The sequence below is a fragment of the Euprymna scolopes genome, chromosome 21, assembly GCF_053919585.1.
Source record: "Euprymna scolopes isolate OS-2025 chromosome 21, ASM5391958v1, whole genome shotgun sequence".
Lineage (NCBI taxonomy): Eukaryota > Metazoa > Mollusca > Cephalopoda > Sepiida > Sepiolidae > Euprymna > Euprymna scolopes.
Window position 1 is genome coordinate 78,449,101 of NC_136502.1, and position 23,650 is coordinate 78,472,750.

General features: G+C 33.7%; 1 protein-coding gene across 1 annotated transcript in view; it reads left to right on the forward strand.

The window, feature by feature from the left end:
• Positions 1-660: 660 nt before the first annotated feature.
• Positions 661-23,650, forward strand: part of LOC145242521 (protocadherin beta-13-like) — a 1,864,148-nt gene continuing 1,841,158 nt past the window's right edge. Inside the window, exon 1 of the mRNA XM_080105591.1 lies at positions 661-724. The gene's annotated coding sequence lies outside the window, so the exon portion shown is untranslated. The remainder of the gene's footprint in view (positions 725-23,650) is intronic.

Here is a 23,650-nt window from a genome sequence, read left to right on the forward strand (position 1 = left end):
GTTAAAAATCTTTCAACTGCGTTTATTTTATAAAAATAAATCAGTCACTCCCATCTGATTATCAAGTTATTAAACCTGAAAAAAAATAAACATTATATTACCCCGAGAATCACCCAATAAGTTGACCTTTAACATATAATCTGAATTAATGCTCAGTTGAATAATTTATGATTTTCTATATTAGTAAGTGACGTGGTGAAGTGGCTAGCGACATTAACTGACGATCTATGTGTGTGAAATTCGAATCCAATTAGTTCCATAGCTCTATCTTCGTTCCTGGATGTTGGCAACCTACACGTTGTCCCTTGTGTAAATACCTGAATCTAGGAAAAATCTGAAACAAATGCCAACAACAAAATCGAGCCTGGTCAAAAAAAAAAAAAAAAAAAAAAAGTTGTACCATACTGGTCCAACACAATTTTTCTTCATTTAACATTTAAACAGTTACGTTTAAAATGACGTCACAAAGTTATCCATACAAAGAGACGTTGAAGAACAAAACTTAAATCACTTCAATCTGTACTTGCCTAGAACTAGGTCGCTTATTTCACATGTTGGAGGAGAGACTAGCATGCTGAATCATCTACACCAAATTAACGATGGAAAGAGGGTGCTATAGTGAAGTGTTAACAACACGAACTGAGAACTTAAGCGTGGCATGTTTACATCTAGTTGATATCTGTACGTACCTGATTCTTGAAACGATCCAAGAAAGTAAAAAAAGGTGAGCTAGTCATGCTTAATTCATACGAATTTCCTTTTCTTTCTTTTCTTTTTTGTTCCTGATCCTCTTTTCAAGTTCTATCACTTGAACCTGTAACAAGAAAAGGAAGGAAAAAAAGTAATTACAAAAGACAAGACTGTACAGTGACTCAGTAACACATAACAAGTCTCCAATGATTCTTGTAACTTTCTACAGCCTCCCCGTGGCCTCTTTTTATGCAGTGGAGCGGCGAGATTTTACGTTGCTTACGAGACCACTTTTTTATAAAAGTTGTGGGCACCACCATCATGATTCTTCGCACCCCCCCCAAACAGCTTGATTCCACATGACTCACACTTGCACATACGCTTTAATGGTAATTTCCTTAATTTTCCACAATTTTCCCTATAGAACCAACAAACCTTTTATGCCATATATTCTCAGAAATCTATTACTGCAAACTACATATTACGAATGCAAAAAAATTATAGATTATTCAGCTGAATATTTATTCAGATTAACTGAATACATTATAAAGGTCAACTTATTGGATGATTTTTAAAAGTAATATAATGTTTATTTTTCATGTTAATAACCTGATAAATATATTATCTGATTACTTCCGGTATCATTCAAAGACTACCATGTTTTAATATATGGTTAAGTGGCAGTTTTAGTCATTTAGAACGGCTTTAAAGCTTCACTGCTCACTCATTTTTCTACACAATTTCAATTATTACAGTTTATAGATCACCTTCCCAGCTATATTGTGAAAAAACAACCATTTCGTTCAGTAATCCAGCTATTTCGTTCAGTAAAACAAAAGTTATGATGAATGTACTGGCGTTCAAAATCGTAAAAAAAACGTGAGAAGGTGTGCGACGTCTCTTATGACTGGTTTCCATAGCAACCGCGTCGCTTCAGCGACTATTGTTGCTACCAATTCATTGCTCTCATGAAAAGAGAAGTAACAAGTGAAACAGAGAGAATGAAAGCATAAAAGAGATAATTGGGAGAATTTTATTGAAAGCAAACGAGTCCCATACATTGTTATTACATATGCGTGTGTTATGTTTATGGAGGCAAAAAAATAAGACTGAAATTAAACAAAGAACAAGTGAATTTACTGAAAGCCTGAAAAAATCGTGGATTACAATAGAAAAATGCGAGCATGAAAAGTAATATGGTTAAGATTAAACATGGAAAAGTAAAGGAATAGTTGTTAAAACTGGAAAAGAAAAGGACAAGATATTCTAGTAAAAAGTATAATAAATTTATAACTTAAAATATTGCAGCATTAAGATTTTTTTAAATTCAATTTATAACATTATATAATCAGTTCTTAATGCTGCAATATTTTAACTAGAATATCTTGTCCTTTTCTTTTCCAGTTTTAACAACTAGTCCTTTACTTTTCCATGTTTAAGCTTAACCATATTACTTTTCATGCTTGCAGTTTTCTATTGTAATAGACTTTATATTTCTGAACCAAATGTAGATACAGTACCCCAATTATGATAGCAGTTGAAACAACTGTGTTTCACACAATACCATAACTGACGTCATTAAAGGGTTGTACGTTTTTCAAATATAAACAAAATATATATTTTCAAGTTTATTTGATCTGACTGGAACTTTCCACATCTGCGGTTCTGCTATTTTCAGTCAGTCTCTGTGCCAGCCATGGTCTCCTTCGGGAGAATCGCCTGTCTAGACTTAATGCTAACTTTTGTTCAAAAATAAATGTGTCAATATCTTCCACAGGCGCCTACTGATACCCAGCTTGATGCAGCTCCTAACCTAGAGAAGAGAGTATTTATATAATGCTAGCTGACCCGTGTCTTGGCGTTGCCCGGAAAAGTAGATTGACTAAAACAATTTCATGCCTAACTGTGAAGGATCTGGTACAATATCGCTCATGTGATTCCACTTGTATGTGCTGATCTATGATGGTAACTTGAACGGAATAAAATTGACTTTACTTTATTGGATATATTTTTTCTAATTGAATAAAAATGTCGTCTAGCGTCCACTATTTCAATATGAAAATTGTTAAAATTTCAGTTGAAAATTGAAGTTTACTGACGGTGCTGAAATAATCTTATCATTTAGAAACCCATTCTGAACATGCCAACTATTCTGTACTTTCATCTAACCATTTAATACAGAAAAGACTCTGTAAAAAATTAAACTTAACTTGAAAATCTAATATATAAAAGGCTATATGTCTTTCTGTCTGTCTGTTTATCTCCATATTTTCAAACTCTATCTCCCCCAAAACTAAAAGTCACAGGGCAGCGCTGGGGGCCACAAATGATTGGAGTTTTTTTTACGTGTCTTTAGCTGGTTAAAATAGTTTTTAAGGAGTCAAAAATTGGTCAAAATTGAAAAAAATCGTAATACATTTTGTACATTCATCTTAGTTTATTTTTAATTTTTAATCTGTTCATATGCGTTGGCATAGTAGTGACGTCACCAGCTTTGAATGCTACAGTTTTGCTTTCGGTTTCAGTTCTAGTTGATGGCACCCAAATACTTTCTTTTTTTTTTTTTTTTTTTTTTTTGAAATCACGACTCTAATATTTATACGAAACTTGGACAAATTAAAGTATCATATTTACGTGTATTTTACCACCAGGCAAATTCAACCGCCCCACCCCAGTACTATTAAAAAATAGCACGGTCTATAATCTGCATATATAGCAAAATGGCTACTCGTGTATATTTACAGATCAATGAGGGGCGCATTTTTACTTGATTCAACTTCTAACAAAGAAAAGTGGGTATATATATATATATATATATATATATATATATATATATATATATATATATATATATATGTATATATATTATATAATTTAGTAAATATTCCAAATTTGTTTAAAAAAAAACAAAAAAAACATTGTAATCCAAAAAATTACACCACCGTCAAATATATCAAAATATTTTGTTCGTTTTGTTTTTCTTAGCGTAATTGTAGTATTCGCTAATGAAGAATTTTTGAAAATGTCTTGAATTTTATTGTCAAGAGAATGTATGTTTTGAAGTTATACACCATCCACTATGGTTATGCAATTCCTACATGTACGTAACTAAAAAACTGGGCTTTAAAACCTGATATAGTGACATGGGTTAAGGACAAAGAAGCAACCTTAGTAGAAGTTAGTGTCTCTAATGATACTGGATTAAACGGAAATGAGAAGGAAAAGATAACGAAATACCAAAGGTTTATGTGAAATCTTAGGAAGATCTCCATCACTATAGTAATTATAGAAGCAACCGGACCCATAAAAAAGAATTTCCAAAACTACCTGGCAAATATACCCGGTAAACAGAGAGCAAGAAATATACATGCTTCATAGAAGTGAATACACTATTAATACTACTGTTAATATTAAAAACAAGAACCACTTATAGGCTCCAAAAATATTGGTCAGTATTGCACCAAATTTAATATGATGTCTTGTATAGATTGACATTTTTTATTTTAATTTTTTTAATTAATAATTTTTACTTCCACTAATCAAACTTGGTAGTGGTATGCGCTCTACTGAGTGCCATTTTTATTTGACATTTTATTTTTCTACATTTCTGACTGTGTTTAGATAACTTTCACATCTTACGAGTGCTAAGCAAGCAATGATAAAAAAACATCCGTTTAACATCCATTGTACATGCTGACACATGTTGGTTGGCTTTTAGAAATGAACTTCCAAACTATCTCTGGCTAGATTTTGATTTATCCCTCTTTCTCCCAGATCCATCCTTATATCTTCCTTTCATGTTTTCCTTCGCCTTTCCCAGCCAACTGAGCCTGTGATATTCATTGTTTTTCATCTACTAACAATTGGGCTTTCATTTTTTTTCTCAATATAACCATACCATCGAAATCTCATTCCCTATACTGTCCACATTTAATCTTTCTCTGGGGTTACCGGATCTAAACCCATCTTTAAGGATTACATTAGTCTCAAGAGACAATAGTGTAGCTCTAGTGTCTATCTGTACTACTGAGAATGACTGGTCAGTCCAACTCAGAAGAGCAGTTCTTGCCCAATAGAGCTACATAGCCTGGGTAGGGTGGTGTCAGAGTATAGCTGTTGCTAGTGCAGCAATCCCCCTTCTCCATGAAGCCAGAGGAGCTAAGAGAAATTTACTCTGTTGGGGTAATCCCGCAAGGCAGCAGAGGTTTTGAATCAGTTATTTTCTCCTAGGTGAGCTACCATCCAAAGTTGACAAGTCCCACCTGCCCAAAGTGACTGCTGAACTTTAGATATGGGGCGAGTATAATACCTTGCCTTGCACACTTCTAGATCATCCTTGGACAAGGTGTAGCTTTTGTTAGCCTCCCTATGATATCCCAGAGAGTTACAATACAAGAGGTGGATGAAGCTCCTCAGGTGTAGTGAAGGCAATTCATTTAGAAGAAAACTCTGATGAAAGAAAACAAAAATAAAACAATAGAAAAAGTGTGTTATCCTTGTATGCCAATCTTGTCACAAAACAAAACGCTTGCTTCCAATTTGTTATAAGTCAGTACGGAAGTAGGTAAGGCTTGCAAGACTATCATGAGTATGCTTATGTCAGTGTACAATCTGGTTTGGCCTGAGATAGTGAAAAAAAAAATGTTAAACTTTGGAACTTATATGGAATTTTAAAGTGAAATCTTTAATTCGTGAAGGCAGACTGTTCTTGTTTAGCAATCTATAATTGGTTAGAAGTATTTGTTCCAGAACAAAATTATATAATAAAATTGAAGTAAAAAAAATTTTAGTTATTTTTTTATTTTTTTTTTTTTTACACAGTGGTCACCACTTATCAAGGCCCGGAAGCCACTCAGGGATAAGGGTTACTGCAAGTACATAACGTTAGTGTGGAGATTTGATGAAGTGTTTACTTAAGGGGGCGGTTCATTAGGAATTTGTTAACGTTGGACTTGAAGACATCCAAGTTGTAGTCAGGAAGACTGGGAAGCAGGCAGACGGAACAGTTCCACAGGCGTGCAGTTCTAAGAAAGAAGCTTTGTTCATGGAATCGACGTTTTGATTTAGGCACAGATAAAGAGTGGGGGAAATTTGTCACAGTGGATTCAGCAAGACGGGTGTTTTTCGTGAAAGATTGGCGAGGGGGGAACCAGAGATTGGAGTTCAATTTTTTTTTAACATAACTTTGGTAAATTTACATTTGATCTCATTGTTTTGTTTTTTTTTTGTTTTTTTTTTTTATAATAAAAATTTTGTGATAGCAAATCTCCAAATATCAGAAAAATTCTTTGTAAACAAATCAACGCCATTTAATGAACTCTTTGGATAGATATATTTGTGCAAGTGATTACTTTTTATGTTTTTTGGGCACTTTTATTATTGGAATCGTCCCATCACTAACTAAAATACATGCATAACATTCATCTCTTTTCCTAGTTGTCCTCACCCAACCTGTCTTTCCCTTTGTTCATTTTGCAACTGGCTTTTTCTTGACACCCACTGTTTGCAATGTTTACAGGGTAAAACGATGAATGAACTGAATTCACTTGGCACTAAATTTTTTTTTAAAATCCATTATTAAAATGATAAAGGATGGAATGATAAAAGTGTTGCCCTAAAAAAAAAAACAATATTACAACGTAATCTGAAAACTTTTATTGAAAAAGTCAATTCAGGTAACTTGATTATGTAGTAGAGCTGACATCTATTCAATGTAGCCGTCTTCAGCCTCAATCACAGTCTCAATACATATCCGGAATTGGGAGTATGCCTTTTCTACAAGCGCCGGCAGAAGCTCAGTGATTACTCGGCGGATGGCAGTGATCAGGCTGACTTTGGTGTTGTAAGAGGTCATGTTGGTGATGTTCTCAACGTATGACCAAACGAAGTAGTCCAGCGAGTTCAGCTTGGGGGAGGAGGGGGCCAGTGAGAAAAAGATACAAAGTTATAGCACTCCTTCTGAAGCAAAGCCTGGGTTTCTTTGGATGTGTGGGCCAGTGCCGAGTTCTGCTGTCACATCCAGAGTCTGCCAGAAGCCACCTGATTGCACCAGAAGATCACCAGATTTTCCAGTACATCCAGATACACTTTGGTGTTGACTTTCAAACCGACTTCGGAGACGTGAGGTAACATGATCTAGCTCTCACATTGAAACTACACCAAAGACCATAACCGTGGCCGGAAACTTTGTTTTCATCACCCTGCGTACGTTCCTGTTATTCGTAGCAATTCAGCAATTCATTTTGAGGGGGGTGGCAAAGGTCCTAGTGTCATAACTTGGATCGGTAGAGAGCACGAGTACTGCAGCGCATCTCCGATCTTGTTCGTTGAACCTTTTCACTTTCAGACATGATGGAAGGCACCTATCACTCTTGGTATTTGTACACAAGTAGCCAACTAGTAGATGCTCTGTAACAAAAATAGAAACCCGGTTTTCATCAAACGGAAATGGAATCATGTCATCTTTTCTATGGCAACAATTTTACTGTTCCAACCTGTATATTCTTTGACTATTAAACACATTATTTTAATTAAATGTCGCATACATAAATACGTTTTTAGGTACATTTTTTTCAAATTTCGGAAAATTTTATGTTGAACGTGAGATATGTGGGCGTGTATAATACCATGCCTTGCACGCTTCTAGATTACCCTTAGGCAAGTTGTAGCAATATACTCCTATTCTTGCAGCTAATCTCATATTATTAGACTGGGTTAGTGTTCAAGAGAGAGGAGAAAATACAGAAGTCTAGTTTTCATGAATACATGTTTGCAAGGAATGACATTAATAATATTCGTTTAAACGTGCTCTCGCTTCTTAAATGTTTTCATAATGAAATCAAGAAAATGAAAACCCAATAAGAACGTCAAACTGGGAATTGAATTTTAAATGCACTTAACTACGAAGTGATACATTCCCAATGTTGACATCTGCGCTTGTGTGACACCAGAAAATTGTTAAATGATATAAACTGAATTTAACACACACGCATATATATATATATATATATATATATATATATATATATATATATGCGCGTGTGTGTGTCCAATATTTCTACATTAAAAAGTACCGCAGAACTAAAAACAAATCATTTTTAAAATCCAATTCCATTTACATCTATTTTTGCTGAATCCGGCGTCCCTCAGTGAGTTATAGACACTATATTTCAATTCTATGGTACTTTTCAATGTAGAAATATTGAATCCGTTACTTATACACACGCCAACAGCGTGCTCTCTACACAAAAGCTAGACATTAATAACTGTCTTCATTTCTATCGCTGACATTCATCGTTATAGCTCAACAATAAAGAAAGAAAAAAAAAAAAGACAATATCTATAACGTACCGAGAAAGGTCGGATTCGGTCGAAATGTTGATTTTTGCGGTGTTCTCCCTAACTCTCTACTAAAAAAAAGTTTGCTGTCTGCACAGAAATCCTGCCCACACACCTATTTTAGACTATTACTCACCAAAGTTCGCTGCATTGTTAGAAGTAACGCCTCTTTGACACTCCTCTTGACATCCGCCGTTCGTCTTTTGTTATATATATTTTCTATTTTGTCACATTTGTATATCTCACGTGATTTTTTTTTTCGCGGCCATCAAGTATACTTTGATGCTCTACCCGCCGCCATGTTTCTTTTCCGCCTTCACTATCTTTAATATCTCTGCCTTTTTTTTTTTACTCTTTTACAATTTGTATTGTTTTCATTTATTAGAAAACAAAATTTTTTAATATCTAATTTGGCTTAAAAAGCGTTTTTTTTTTTTTTTAATTATTATTAAAATATGAGAGAATATTTTTTTTCTATCGAGTCGGCTATTTTGTAAGACGATTTTTTCTATTGTTTTTCTGCCGTCCATTAAAGAATATTCTTCACAAAACATTAAAAATCAGAAGCTTTTACGTTTGAAACCAGATTTAAATGCTATTTTAAATCATTGAATTTTTATAATTTATAGCTCTACTTTTGTTCATTTAAAAAAAAAATATTGACTTTTTCTTTCTTTACTGCAAATTGGACATGGATAGTCCCAAAATTTTTCTTGTGCAAATTTCACTATAAATACATAAAATGTCTTTTATATAATTTATCTTACATATATTATAAAAATGTGACCCGTTGGATCATCCATCAAGCTCAGGTTTAATCGTTTTGAATCAGAAAAAAATGAGTTTGCAAAGCCAGTTTTATGTCTAAAAAATTAAGACAGAATCCAAAATTAACTTCTGTTTGCTCTCGATTTCTATCCCTTGATCTCTCTCTCTCTCTCTCTCTCTCTATATATATATATATATATATATATATATATATATATATATTATATATATATATATATATCCCTATTGTTTATATATTACTCTAATCATTTTATGCTTTCCTTTTATCATAACCTTTTAATATTAAGAAACAGAAATGGAGACTGACAGAAGCGAGAATGATAGATACCGTATCGAGTAAGTGTGTGGGGAAAGGGGGGAATCAAACATAGTGAGACAGGATGAACATTATAAAAAGTAAACGATGGGTGACTTGATGGTTTTTTTTTGTTTGTTTTTTGAAAATTGTGGCTAATCTCTTTTTCCAACATAATCGCAAACTGATGAATGCTTTAGTACTAGCAGGTTTCCCATCGTTGCTCGGTCGTAAAATGCGCTTAAATCTGATATTTTAATTCATACAAATTTCGTATTTATTATTATAGAGGAATTTCTCTATTGATTATTATATTGTACCTAATATATAAAGTAATGGTTTGAAAACTTTAAATTATGTTTCACTCACACACAGACACGGTCACTTATCTATCTCTCTCTCTCTCTCTATATATATATATATATATATATATATATATAATGGGTTAAGAAATTCCAACGAAAGAAAGATGTATATTTAAATAAGGGGGTAGTCACCAACAATGTGTATTTTTTAATATTATTTTATTATTCCCTGTCTTGGTTTTTCATTGAGAATTATGTTTAGATCATTGTAATAATGTTTTTAAATCATTGAAATCGTTTTTAACGCGTTTCAGACGTTCTGTGAAGCGTCCTCATCAGAGATTATTTTCAAATGTGTTGGAGATGTAAAAATAGCATTTTCGTAGTTCATTTGAAGTGTTTCCAAGGGGTGGAATCGTGTAAGTGTCTACTATTCATTGGAATGTTCAATTTTTATTACTCTTTTATTGGGCTGTGGCGAGGCGGCCGACCTCGGCTGTGGTCACTCCTGTGTTGTGTTTCTTTCTCTCACTCTCTCTTTCTGCTTGTGTTTTTTCTTTTCCTTTAGGGTTGTGTGTGTTTTCTTTTATTGGTTTGAAAATGAGTGTACTGTTTTATAGTATTATTAGGTTATGCGCTTCCCTATGAAGGTGACTGTGATCCAAGGTCGTTACTAATGTGTATGTGTGAGGAGGGGGGGGGGGAGAACCAGCTCTTCTGAAATAAGGGTAGGGGTGCTTTCATTCTATTTTGGTATTTATTTTTTGGATTCTTAGATTTTAGTATTGTGATTTTTCGTTTCAGTCTTTTCGGGTATTCTTTATATTATGTTTAAGATAGAAGGGTGTATTTAAAAATATGTATAGGGTATTTTTTAATGTTTCTATTTATTTGTCTCCCCATGTGGGTATGGCCAGACCCAGGATCGGTTCCTAGTGTGGGGAACGTCTCGTTTCCCTGAGGGGAGGGGCCAATTGGAGGGGTATAGGTATGGGAGGGGGATGATTGAAGGGATGATAGTTGTCTCAGTCATGAGGGATTTCTCCTCCACTGACTGAGGGGGGAGCGGGGTGTTGGAACAGATATTATACTATGGTTCTAGGTGTTTCCTAGTGTTGTTGGTTTCGAGGTTAAGTAGGGTTGGTATTGTTCAGTGTGTTGTATTAGAGATAGGGGTGTTATGTATGTGTGGTTGTATGCGCACGCATGTGTATGTTTTAATGTGTCGGTTCTGGTTTATGTGTGGGTGTGTATATGTATATGGATGTGCATGCGAGTGTGCCTTGCATTTCTTGTTTTTGTGTGTTGATATTAGGCTCTGTTCAGTTCAGGAGTGAATCTTGTGATGAAGTTTTTTTCCTGTGTAAGTAAATAAAAATAATTGTCTGTTTGGAAGATTGGCATTATTTTGAAGTTGTTTCCACTGCATGTGTGTACATGTTTTTAAACATAGAGGTGTCTGTTATCTGCAATTTTGATGTTGCTCTTATGTAAGGCCACTCTATTGCTGAAATTTTTGGTGGCGCCTATGTAGGATTTGTTGCATGCTGGGCATCTTAGTACATATACTACATTTCTGAAGAGGACGCTTCACAGAACGTCTGAAACGTGTTAAAAACGATTTCAATGATTTAAAAACATTATTACAATGATCTAAACATAATTCTCAATGAAAAACCAAGACACGGAATAATAAAATAATGTTAAAAATACACATTGTTGGTGACTACCCCTTATTTAAATATATATATATATATATATATATATATATATATATATATATATATATAAATATGCATATTGGTGGCATGGCAAGGCCACAGCCGAGACAATCGAAGCAGCAAAACTGAAGCTGGCTTGTAGGACACTATATAAAAATGTAGGCAAATTTGGGTATGTATTATTGGTTTGGAAATATAGGTTCTTTTAAACGAATTGTCAAAATTTTAACCACAGAATAGTATTATAATCTTCAAAAAGTCTTCACATTTTTATGTAGTTTCGTCACATAGAACCAAAGATATGAGCATTTTAATATTCAATTTGGCTACCAGTATAGATATATCCATATGTAGATATACAACCTTTTGGGCAGTTTTATAAGTTCCAAATTTCAGCGACTCTTGATCAAAATTTAACAAATGAAGGCTCGTTGGAAATATAATGACTTGAATTGTGTAGTAGACGATGTGACATTTGCTTTTAAGATCGCACATTAAAGGGATCATCCATCATCCAGAGCCTATTTTTAACACTTTTTTACAGCCACAAAATGTTTCAATGATTGTCATTTGTTTTACTAGTTTTGCATATAAATTACAAAATATCTGATATTTCCCCATAACCTCTAGCCTGGAGAGGAGACTAAAACTTGCTGCTATGGTTTCAAATGATCTCAAATAGCAACAATTACTCAGTCAATTTTTCTTCTAAATATTTGAAAATTTACATAAAGTGTATTCAGACATAGGTCAAGCTTTTTAATCTGTTTTTGGCCGAAAATTTGACTGCCAAAGGGTCAGAGTTCAACAGATTTTACCTTTGCGGTCTCTAGCAAACTATTCAGTCAGTTTTGGGTATTAATATTTGAAATTTTACATAAATGGTATTCAAACATGCAGCAAGCTTTTTAATCCGTTTTTTGGCGTAAATTTGGCTGCCAAGAGGTCAAAGCTGAAAGAGTTAACCTTTATCAAACTCCTCCGCCATTTTTGGGTCTAAATAATTGAAATTTTAGATGTAGGTTACCTGGACATGAGTCAAACATGTATATATATATATATATATATATATATATATATATATATATATATATGCAGATAATGTTATGAACAGTACATATGGACCGAGTAAAGCTGGGCTGAACTGCTAGTACAGAATAGTCCCAAAAAGTTGTTTTTTTTCATTTCAATTAATTTTAAGAGTAAATAAATAAACTTTTGGGGAATATTCTGTATTGAATACGTTTTTTATGTTTTACGAAAATCAAACAGGCTCGCAGCAAATGTTGGAGGACTTTGCTTGACAAAACCCTCTTGTCAAATATATGTTCGCGATTGCATTTTTTTTTCTTGATTGGGAGGATTACATGATGATGAAAAAACTAAATACAATACGTATTCATAGCAAAATAAATTGCGTTGGACGATTAAAATAATTTCCAATTCTATTGATGTTTACTCATTTATTTGTTTGTTTGAATTCATGGTTTGAAACATGACGTAAATCATAAATCTATGTCGTCATGTCAAAGTTCTAATTATTCTGTCAAGGTATTTTTTTTTAGTTCTGTTTCTAAGAAAATTCAAATAAGCAAGTTGGTAGAACCCTAGACCGGAGAACTCAAGATCTTCGAATTCAATTTTTGATCATGGCATCCGCTTTATTTATTAAGAATTCATTATAATGCAGAATTTCCTATTTTTAAAAGTAGTTCAGGTCTCTTATATTTCGAAATGAAACACTTTTCGTAATGCATTTATCTTTAATAAAAAAAAAAAAAAAATTGTAACAGACAGACAGACGGACAAAATTTCAATTTATATAAGATGGACTATTCCAATCTTTTTATTCTTTTCTTTCTTTATGACCTTCAACTGTTAATAACGATAGCTCTGAGAGAGAGAAATAAGAATGTGGGTAAGAGTAAAACATGTGTATGTGCGTTCACCGCACAGGCCGTGATCGTCCACTAGTTGTCTTCATCTGAACTCTGTTCAATTTCACCAGTCGCAGTGTCAATCATCGTCACTGTTATAGCAAGAGGATTATTTCTGCAACCGAAACCACTACGCCAGTTCAAAACAAGTAACAATGTTTTACTTTTTAGAGACGTTACAATAATATTTGTTTTACCTATCGAAAAACAGGCCTGCAAATTAAAACAAACATATTTTCTAACCAAACACCATCTATTAGCTTATTGACCCAAAGCTCATCTCTCTCTCTATGAGAAAAACAGAAATCCAACTGAACCCCTTCTATCACTTTCACTACACTGAAATTATCAGTTGTTGATCTATGGACATAACCCGGTCATGGTATCCATCATATGGAAAATCTGGTATTGAAAAATCGCAGTGGGTCATAAACACAGCGCATTAAACCTCATACCCAACAAGACATTACACTTTACATGGTCAGGTCATTTCTTGGGTAGTTTTTCTTCCCTTAAGAAAATATTTCTTCCACCGCAAGATTATCATTTATATGTATTGCAGCTATGCACCCCATCAAACATGCTGCCTCAAGGAATTTTACAGAGCATTTGTTTTCGAATTCTTAATTAGAAAGTTTTGAAAAATATAATCTATTAGAAATCTGTATATATATATATATATATATATATATATATATATATATATATATATCCAAAGGTTTAATATATTAAAATATACTAGCTAATGGCAATGTACGTATACCAATAAAAATTAAGCCAAGTAAATTGACTCAAGTTTCATGATTATCAGTTCTGTAATTCGTAATGCTTGATTACAGAAATGATAACCATGAAGATATATATATATATATATGAAGGTGACCTTGTCTGTGTGTGAACTAGTCTTTACTAAAATACTCTGTCAATTTTTAGTCTACAGACTTGAAACTTTATATATGGGATATTCGGATCTGTGGAACAAATTTGATCTGGATTTTTAGCCAGAAAGAAGAGTCAAAAGTGAATATTTTGGTTTCGATTCTAACTGATGGCATCAAAGTCATTTCTTTTAAAAATCACTACTATATATTAAGTATAATATAATAACCAGTAGAAAATTGGCTCTATAATAATAAACACCAAATCTGCGTCGATTAAAATATCATATTTAAGCATATTTTACTACCGGGCGATGCCGTGCGGTCTGCTAGTAATACATAAGAATTTCAGAAAATGTTGATCGTGCTGATATGGATAGTCTTATCAATTGGGAAGTGAAAGTTTTGATTAATAATCATTAAAAGAATCTTAATGGCAGCTGAAAATAGGCCTAAAATACTTAAAAGTAACATGTAAAAATAAATAATAAAAATAAGATGAAACACAATCTAAAAAAAAAAAAAAAGAATCATAATTCATAAAAGAAACGTAATCTGCGTATAATCAAAGTTTTCGTTCTTCATTTTTTTTTTTTACACAGGGATCACCACTTATCAAGGCCGGGAAGCCACTCGAGGATAAGAGTTAATGGTTATACATTAGTCGATGTGATTATAGCGAAGTAAACATAGTAATGGGGATTTTGTAAATTGGATTACTTAGGGGGACGGTTCATCAAGAACTTGTTTACGTTGGACTTGAAGGCAATCAGATTTGTAGTCAGCTGGAAAGCAGGCAATTGGAAGAGAGTTCCACAGTCGTGCAGTTCTAAGAAAGAAGCTTTGTTCATGGAATCTACATTTAGGTTAGGTTTAGGCACGGATAAAGAGTGTGGGAAATTATTGGTAGTGGTTTTGGCTAGACGGGTGTTTTTTTGTGAAAGTTTGGTGAGAAGGGATCATAGATCAAAGCTCAGCTGAGTATTTGCCATAGAAATAATGATAAACCAGAGCCATGCTCGCAACGTCTCTTCTGTGGGAAAGAGGTTGCAGGGAAGAGAAAAGGGCATCCCCCACTAAGCTACGAATTCTATTTTGAACTCTGTCAAGGCAAGATAAGCTGCTTCTAGCAGCTCCTGCCCAGATGTGGCAACAGTACTCCCTCGTTGACCGTGCTTGGCTTTTATATATGCATCAGGAGTAAGACATCTACTGGAGCGTTAGAAGGATCCCACCATTTTTCCAGTGAAAATGGCAATGGATTTGATATACATGTTCCATTTCAGGCCAGGAGTAAAGGTCAAGCCAAGAAGCTTGTCAAAACATGGTAAATGGATGACATGAGTTTCTCTGGATGGAACATGCGTTTCTATGCAATCGTCGTCGCATGTAGCGATAAAATGACTATTTCAAAGTACCATTTTTAGTATCTTAAGAATTTCGAGTAAGGACGCTTAGAGACGTTGCTAGCCATCACAGAAAATTGGTTTCTTTGAGTCAGCAACGGCTGAATCGAAAAGTGATTCTTATAAACGCTAAAATGCGAATAGCGTAAATTACTAACCCTCTTTCTTTCTCCGATTTTTTTTTGCTCTCTTCGTCTCTTCCTAAACCTAGAAGTTTTAACATGAATATGTGAACTTAACATGGTTTCCAACCAATGGAAACTGTTTCAAGCTCTACAAACTAACACGCCTATGCAAATGCAGTGCAAACTTAGAAATTTTTAATAGTAAAAGACACCAGAACATATACGCCACAACCCCCTCTGTATCTTTTGATCAGAGCAGGCGAAAAGGACCCAATGACCTGCATACCAGCATTTTTCGTCTTTCATACACATGCCTACACGCTAACGACATGTGGGCAAGCAGACTCAAATTGTTACTTCACACTAAAAAGAACAAGGGAAACCAATACACACCCATACGCAATGCCACGCTGCCAAATACTCACATACGTATATTGTTTACTCTATGAAAATTTTAACTTGTGACTAATTACCCAATTTTTTTCACCAAAAATGTGTTTTAATAAATAAATGACTTTAATTAATTTTTATATTAATATTATGTCTTCTATATAAAAATCTTTGAATATTTCTTCGTTTTTCATTTACGAAACATTGTTTATGCTTTAAGTAGCACCTGCTACTTAGTGACCTTTCTATTCTCTAATGTTTCATTTATTTCTATTTTATTATACATGCATGTTCCATAAATACATCACATATTTTCTTTCTTTGCTAAAACATAACATTTATACCTATTAAATAGTCAAGGATAAGAGGATGATATATTTTGTTCTCCAAACGGCACCAGATTATAAACGTATAAATTGTATGTACTATTGTTTAGCGAAAGGTTGGTTGGTTGTTTTTGTCTTACGGCATATCAACCCTTTTCGGGTTATTTAATGCCGAATCCAAAGATTTTGAAGAAAAATTTTTAATAGAATATATTTGTTGTTTTCAAATCATTTTCTATTTAACCCATAGTTGGGACCCTAACAGGTACTACCACTCCGGGTCAGAGTGGACCTGGAAGCAATGGTAATTAAAAGGTGGCTCCACACTCCCCAAAGCCCGCAAGCTGGGGCCTCACCACTGGATATAGTTTAAGGTCATATCCAGGACCGTTTAGCGGAAGGATTTGATATCGACGTATAAACTGAGTCTTGTTGTATCACACAGGTATAAATTATAATTCATATTTACGTAAAGGTATCGTTTTTATAAGAAGAATAATATATACTTCATACCTTTTCTTTTTTCAAGAGTACTTCTATCTTCACTGCTGAGCTCCGTGATGAAACATGAAACAACCACACCATAACCAATTGAGACCTTTGTTTTTCCTTCCTTTGTGAAACCACAGAACAGCACTTCATATTTTTAAAATTTATTTTAATTATCTTAAATGGTCTTCACAAAGAGTCTGTATTTCGTATCTACATGCTTGTTCTTCACAGACTCGCTTCTCGGCTTGAAGTACATCTGTTCACTTACATGGCCAAACTCAAAACTCTCAACTAATTAAACTTCCCGACCTCTTGACCTCAGTTCCGTTATGTCATCATTCGAAAAGCACATGTATATCGACGTGCGACCTTTCTATGTATGCCTGCCCAAGGTTATTTTGTTTATATTTAACCTAGCTAATTTATGTAAACATCCTCAGCTAAAACCCATTGCTACACTTTATTCTATAAACAATAAATAACCCCGAATATAAACTTTTAACAATATCACTGGATAGATAAATACATAGATCGATAATAACTAATTAACTTTCAACGGTGTTATTATCTAACATATCCAGTTTATATTAATATAGTGGTGTGGTTCTTGAGAGATAATATAATGATATTGTCGTAATCCAAAATGGCCTCTACAAAAACAGGGGCCATACCATAGGTACAGAAGTGGTTAGTCTTCGATGATCGAATCATATTTGGTTAATCATCTCGTGTAACCTTGCTCAGAATCACTGTGCATGGACCACCATTTGGTTTGGGATCTGGTGCAGACCATGGAAGAATCTGAATCAACCCGACGAAGAAGAAAACGAAGTGCTATTAACGAATCAGTTACAAATAAACACAGTAGCAATACATGTACCAGACGTAGATTCGTATACAGCATAATCACGTTGACACATCAGTTCTCGCTGGATCACCAAAGTTAAGCAACGTTGAGCCTGGCCAGTACCATTTGGGAATAATCAGTCACTTTATATAGAAAGACGTTGACACCTCCCTGCAAAAACCTAATGTTGTCATCTCCACTGACGGGGATATACATGCGGTTGCGAATTGCTTGTGATTTTAATACATCCATGAGACTTCCTCCTTCGGGAGAAGCTGGCTAAACCCATCTAGAGTGCGTCCCGCTTCGTTTTGTTTGGAAATGCAGGTTCAATTACGTTTGTTTAAAAAAAAGGGGAGGGGCAAAGCAGTTGTAAACAATCTAGCAAGCAAAATCACAGATAATCGGAGACAAAAAAAACGATACAATTTTCTGTGCGTAACGAAAGAAATGCACGCATGAAGTGTTGAAGTTAAAACTTAATAAAAAAAAAAAATAATAATTACAGCTTTTCATTTAGAAAACAAATTTTACACTCGATTGTTGAGAAAGGAAAGAAAATGAACAAAATTCATCACTTGTAACGAAAGTGTTAATAACAGTTATTCTTTTCTTTCTTATGAACGACTGCACAAAAAACGCAAAGTCTCTTGAGAGGAGGGAGGGGGCGGAGGTTTCCGTTTGTCATCCATCCATCACACAGCATGTCTTTAAAGTTTCGTGCGTCTTAGAACAATAACAGTTTCTCATCCAAAGGAGTGACTTTATGAAGACTTAGGTCTAGTGTAAGAAGGCGTGCGTTTATCACACACACACACACATACACACACACACACACATTATTCGGGAAGTGTTATTATCCACTGGGGAGCCATGTATTTAACAGCTGTCCTGTTTTTAAATCTTCGAAACGGCTACATGGTAAGCAGCTGAGGATCTCCGTTTCCTATTTACAAAATTTTAGTTAAGGTTTTCTTTTTTCATCCTTATGTAGTTAAATTCTCTTTTATAATTGAAGACTTTTGCGAAATCGGCTTATGCAAGTGCTAAGTATTTCTATTTAACAATTTTTGTTAAGGCCTTTTTTCTTTCATCTTCATGCACTTGAATTCTCTTTTGTAATAAACTTTTTAGAAGTCGGATTATGAAGGTGCTAAGTCTGCGATAGGTTAAATTTAGTTTGATTTATTCAGGAATTTAAACTGCATTCTTTTAATTTTTTTTTTTTTTTGCATTTTTTTTCACTCAAAGCTTCTTTTCTATAATATATATATATATATATATATATATATATATATATATACACACTTGTTTATTGTTATATAAACATGCTCACATCCCGCTGCTACAAACGGCCACTTGTTTCAATCAAACCACAGATATCATCAGGCAGCGACTTGACTATTCAAATGTTCAATGAATAAGTTTATTTATTGAACATTTGAATAGTCAAGTCGTTGCCTGATGATATCTGTTGTTTGATTGAAACAAGTGGCTGTTTGTAGCAGCGATATGTGAGCATGTTTATATAACAGTAAACAAGTATTATCAGCTCTTTTTATTGAGCACTATCTAACAACCTCGTTGAATTCATTAGTCCATTACTTTTGAATAAAAAAAACCCGAGTATATATATATATATATATATATATATATATATATATTAAAGCCAAAAACAATATATATTTATTAGGAAGACCTGGCGTTGTTCGAGATTTAATGCAGATCAACAAATGTTCCGCCCTTCCATACTTTTATTGTCATCGAAATCGGTACAGTGGCTCATTTTTCAATCAAATCGATTGACTGCCTGCTTTAGATAGGGACTCTCCCTCGCTATGCAATAGGAGGAAACGTAGTCCACAATATATTCTAGTCTACATTGCACTGTAAAGAATCTACTGTTGGTTTTACAAAATCATCTGTAAATAATGCCTGCAATTAAAGTTTAAAATGCAAAAGTCAAGTATCATGCTCCATTTGTTCTCTAAAGAAAAACATTCATTTCGAACGCGCCCCTGTCTTACCAAAGAACCAACTTGATTTTATGAAATTACTTGAAGTTAAGTTAAATATACTAAAGTCAGTATCATGGTTCAATTATGCTTTAAAAAGAAACTTTCATTTCGAACGCGCCCCTGTTTTATCAAAGAACCAGCCGTTGATTTTATGGAATTATTTTTACATAAATATTTAAATTAAAGTTAAACGTAAACAATTCCAGTATCATGGTTTAATTATGCTTTAAAAAAAACATTCATTTCGAACGTGTCTCTGTCTTATAAAAGAATCAACAGCTGATTTTATACTTTTTTAAAATTATTTTTCTACTCGTGGGGTTATAAAACATCTCAAATGCACTTATGCTAGGTTGTATAAAAGTGTTAACTTTGGTGAAAATCGGACGTTTTTTTAATTAGATATTTTCGATTATCGATTTACTATAGTTATTGGATGCATTCAGATAAAAACCTTCATAAGAACATTCCCAGACACATCAAGTACCTTCTTGTGCAATTGCAAAATAATTAGCCCAGTTTCCAAGTCCATAAGAAACAAACTCACACACACATACAATGTTCCTTTTATATAATAGTAGATAGAAGATAGGTAGATATTATTGATCCTAAAGCGGCCTTCTCACATATAGGTATAATACGGGGGATGCGATCGTCTAGTAATGTTTGTATATATTTATAACAATGTCTATGTGGTCGTCTAGTGTGTGCACACATGTATTTATGAGTTTGTATAACAAATACGGAGAACTATTTCATAAACTATTTGATAGAATTTGATGTTTTTATTAATAAACAGGGTGGAACGATTAAATTGTAGCATACCAGTCAGATATGAAATGTCTCCCTCATTATCGTCGTCATCTGTTCTGGTTCCCCCTTAATGTGTCCACAATATGTACCCCTATGCAACATTTTAAGGATGCTAGCAATGGCCCTGTTGTCGTAACTTAGATTGGCAGAGAGCATGAGTTGTACAGCGGCACATCTCCGATCTCGTTCATTTAACATTGTGTCACTTTCAAACATGATATAAGGCTTCTATCGCTCTTGGGATTTGTATACAACTGACAAACTAGTAGATGGTCTGCAACAAAAAAAAAAAAAAAAAGAAAAAAGAATCTGGTTGTCGTCTTTTCTAGTGCAACAATTTAATCTTATCGTCCTTGCTAGCTTGGATAAATACTTTTGCAGTTTTAACAAAAGAGCTACAATAATATCAGAACGTCTCCATTTACGGTGAATATCTACAGAATGCCAACGTCAATATATTGCATATGAATTAGTCCCCTGTGGAATTTCCACAGGTCCTGCAAGTGAACATTAATTTTGTGAAACAGTGTATAAATAAAATTGTGAACAAACAGACAAGAATACGACTTTATTATAATACAAGATGCAAGCAAGGACGCTCGGACGTCCACAAAGTTTTATGATTATTAAAATCGTATTAATGTTATTTACTCTTCTTTGTTAGATATAAGTATATCCCTTCGATATAATATTGCAAAGTAAAATAGATTAAAGGAAATAAAAATAAATATACCTTGCACATATTTTTATGAATAATTTAAGAAGACATTTTTTTTATTGATTAAGAATAAAAAAAAAAGCTGTCTTTGCGCATGTATTATGTTTTATGAATCATTAAAAAGGCATTTTATAGCCAAGAGAACTCTAGCAAGAGGAAAGGTAGAGCATAAAAGATGTCTTTTCATTTTGCCAACGTTTAGAAAAAGAAAAATAACTTGGAGGTCAACTATTCTTCGAAAGAACAGAATAACACCAGCAAAGTGTTATTTAATGGTGCTTTTGTCGGATATATATATATATATATATATATATATATATATATATATATATATATATATATATATATATATATATATAGAGTAATGTGCAATAATTTGGCTTTGTTTGGTTGCTCTTTGTCTTGCGAAGGTTGTTTCAAAAAGTGCTAAGCTAATTCTTATTATACAATTTTAAGTTGGAATTAATTTCTAACGTCTATAATATAAATCTCCTCTGTCTGTTTTAAATGTATGCATGCATATTTGCATGTATGCCTTAAACTTTCGACGAAGGCGACTGATTTTCACGATATCTGTATCGTTTTGAAACTCGGCCCTTCGCTCGACAAATATCGAAAAATTGGCCAAAAACATTAATTCTTTCACCCTCAGCTGGGCACATATTTATAGGGAGGCGTCGCTTTTTTCGCCGATATTTTCGAAAGTCATCTTCTCTTTTCGATTGACTAGCCTTAATTTAAACTTTCGCCACTTCCGGTTTGGCGATGGACGCAACGGCAAATACGTCACATGTTTTTTTTCCACATTTTTTCCTCCTTCGCAGTACCGGCTCGAGCCTGTCTGCCTACTACCGCTTTTATTTATTTATTTATTTATTTTGCTCAACACACCTGGGCAACGCCGGGCACCCAGGCTAGTCTTCCTATAAAGATGCAGCGATATGGTAGAATGCCAGTTGTTTAATATGAGTATTCCAGCTGCACTTCAAGGCGACATTCCAGAATATTGAAAAGACATAACCACTAACCCAAAAGTTGTAGAAATTACTAATCTTACTTTTAGCTTAAAGGTCAGATTATATTATTGTAAATGTCTAGTGCAATGATTAAATTAAAACAAACTAATGATTGAATCAAAATGGTTTAAAATGGGAGATAACTCAACAAGGTTTAACCAATTGCAATAATAATACTAACAATGTACGGAAATATTTCAACGTTCCACAGAACAATTTGATGAGAATAAATAGCGGGCAATTTTATTAAAATAAAACACGGAACAGTAAATGCCAACGGAACTGCGGCAGATCACGTTTTATGCATAGTAATTGTTCTTGGTGTTTTCTTTTTTCCGCTTTAATTGAATGCCTTCAAGCTGAATGTTGATGGACAGAGAAGATGTTATTTACAAGACACAAACTATTATGATTTATAATGTCTATTATTGTCAGCATAGAGTTCTTAACTACACTTGTTTATTGCTGGCCATTCTAATATTTTATGTATTTTTTTTTTATTATATTGAAACAAAGAATTGTCATTAAGACCAACCATAAACAACTGCAGTTAAGGAATATCTCCTGACAATACTACACATTATAACTCACAACAGTTTGTTTTGTAAATAACTATTATGCACTAGCTGGACACTAGCCAGGTAATAGTGTATAACACAAACACACACTGAATTCTTACTAGGCACTATCCAACAGACTGTTTCATTGCATAACAGCTCTTCAGTACAGCTAGACATGTAAGTGCCTCAAGTTGGGCTTGAAACTTCAGGGCTTCTTACAATTTGGTTGTATATATATATATATATATATATATATATACTAGCGGAGGGTACCCGGCGTTGCCAGGGTGTTTGGAGGTGTGTATTTTGGAGGGGGGGCTGTTTTAATATTATAAAAAAAACACGATGTTATAAAAAATTGAAACAACCAAAACAAAGCAAAACCGCGAACAAATGTTTAAAAAAAAGGAAAAAAAAGGTGCAAAAGAGGAAAATTATTAAGGTAGGAAGACAGGCTCGAACCTGAAGCGGAAAAAATATGCCTGATACGTTACCTCTATGCCAAAGAGACACACAATTGAGAACGGATAAAATTAACCCTTTAAAAACACTTGCAGGTGGTTGAAACTAACGTCAACGTTTTCTAGGTCAAACATGACGTCATTGTCGTAGTAGCAGGAAGCGGCCGAGTTTAGGGTGAAGGAACATCCACACACACACACACACACACACTTTAGCTTTTATAGTTATAGATGCCCCCCGCCCTGGTTTAGCTAATATATGACGCGTAAAATTGAAAGGAATAAAAACAAAACGAACGTGAAAGAATACCAAAGGAAAAAAAGGGGGGAAAAAAGAAAAACCCTAAAAAGTTACCGCGTAAAATGCAAATATGTTTATTTAAATCTAATCTTTTTGTTTTTTTTAATGGAAAAACAAAATTCAAAAAAGTAAAATTTACCGTGTATAATGAAAATATGCTTATTAGATTTTATTAATTTATTTTTCTTTGTTTCAGTGAAAAAGAAAAAAAAATGAATAAATAA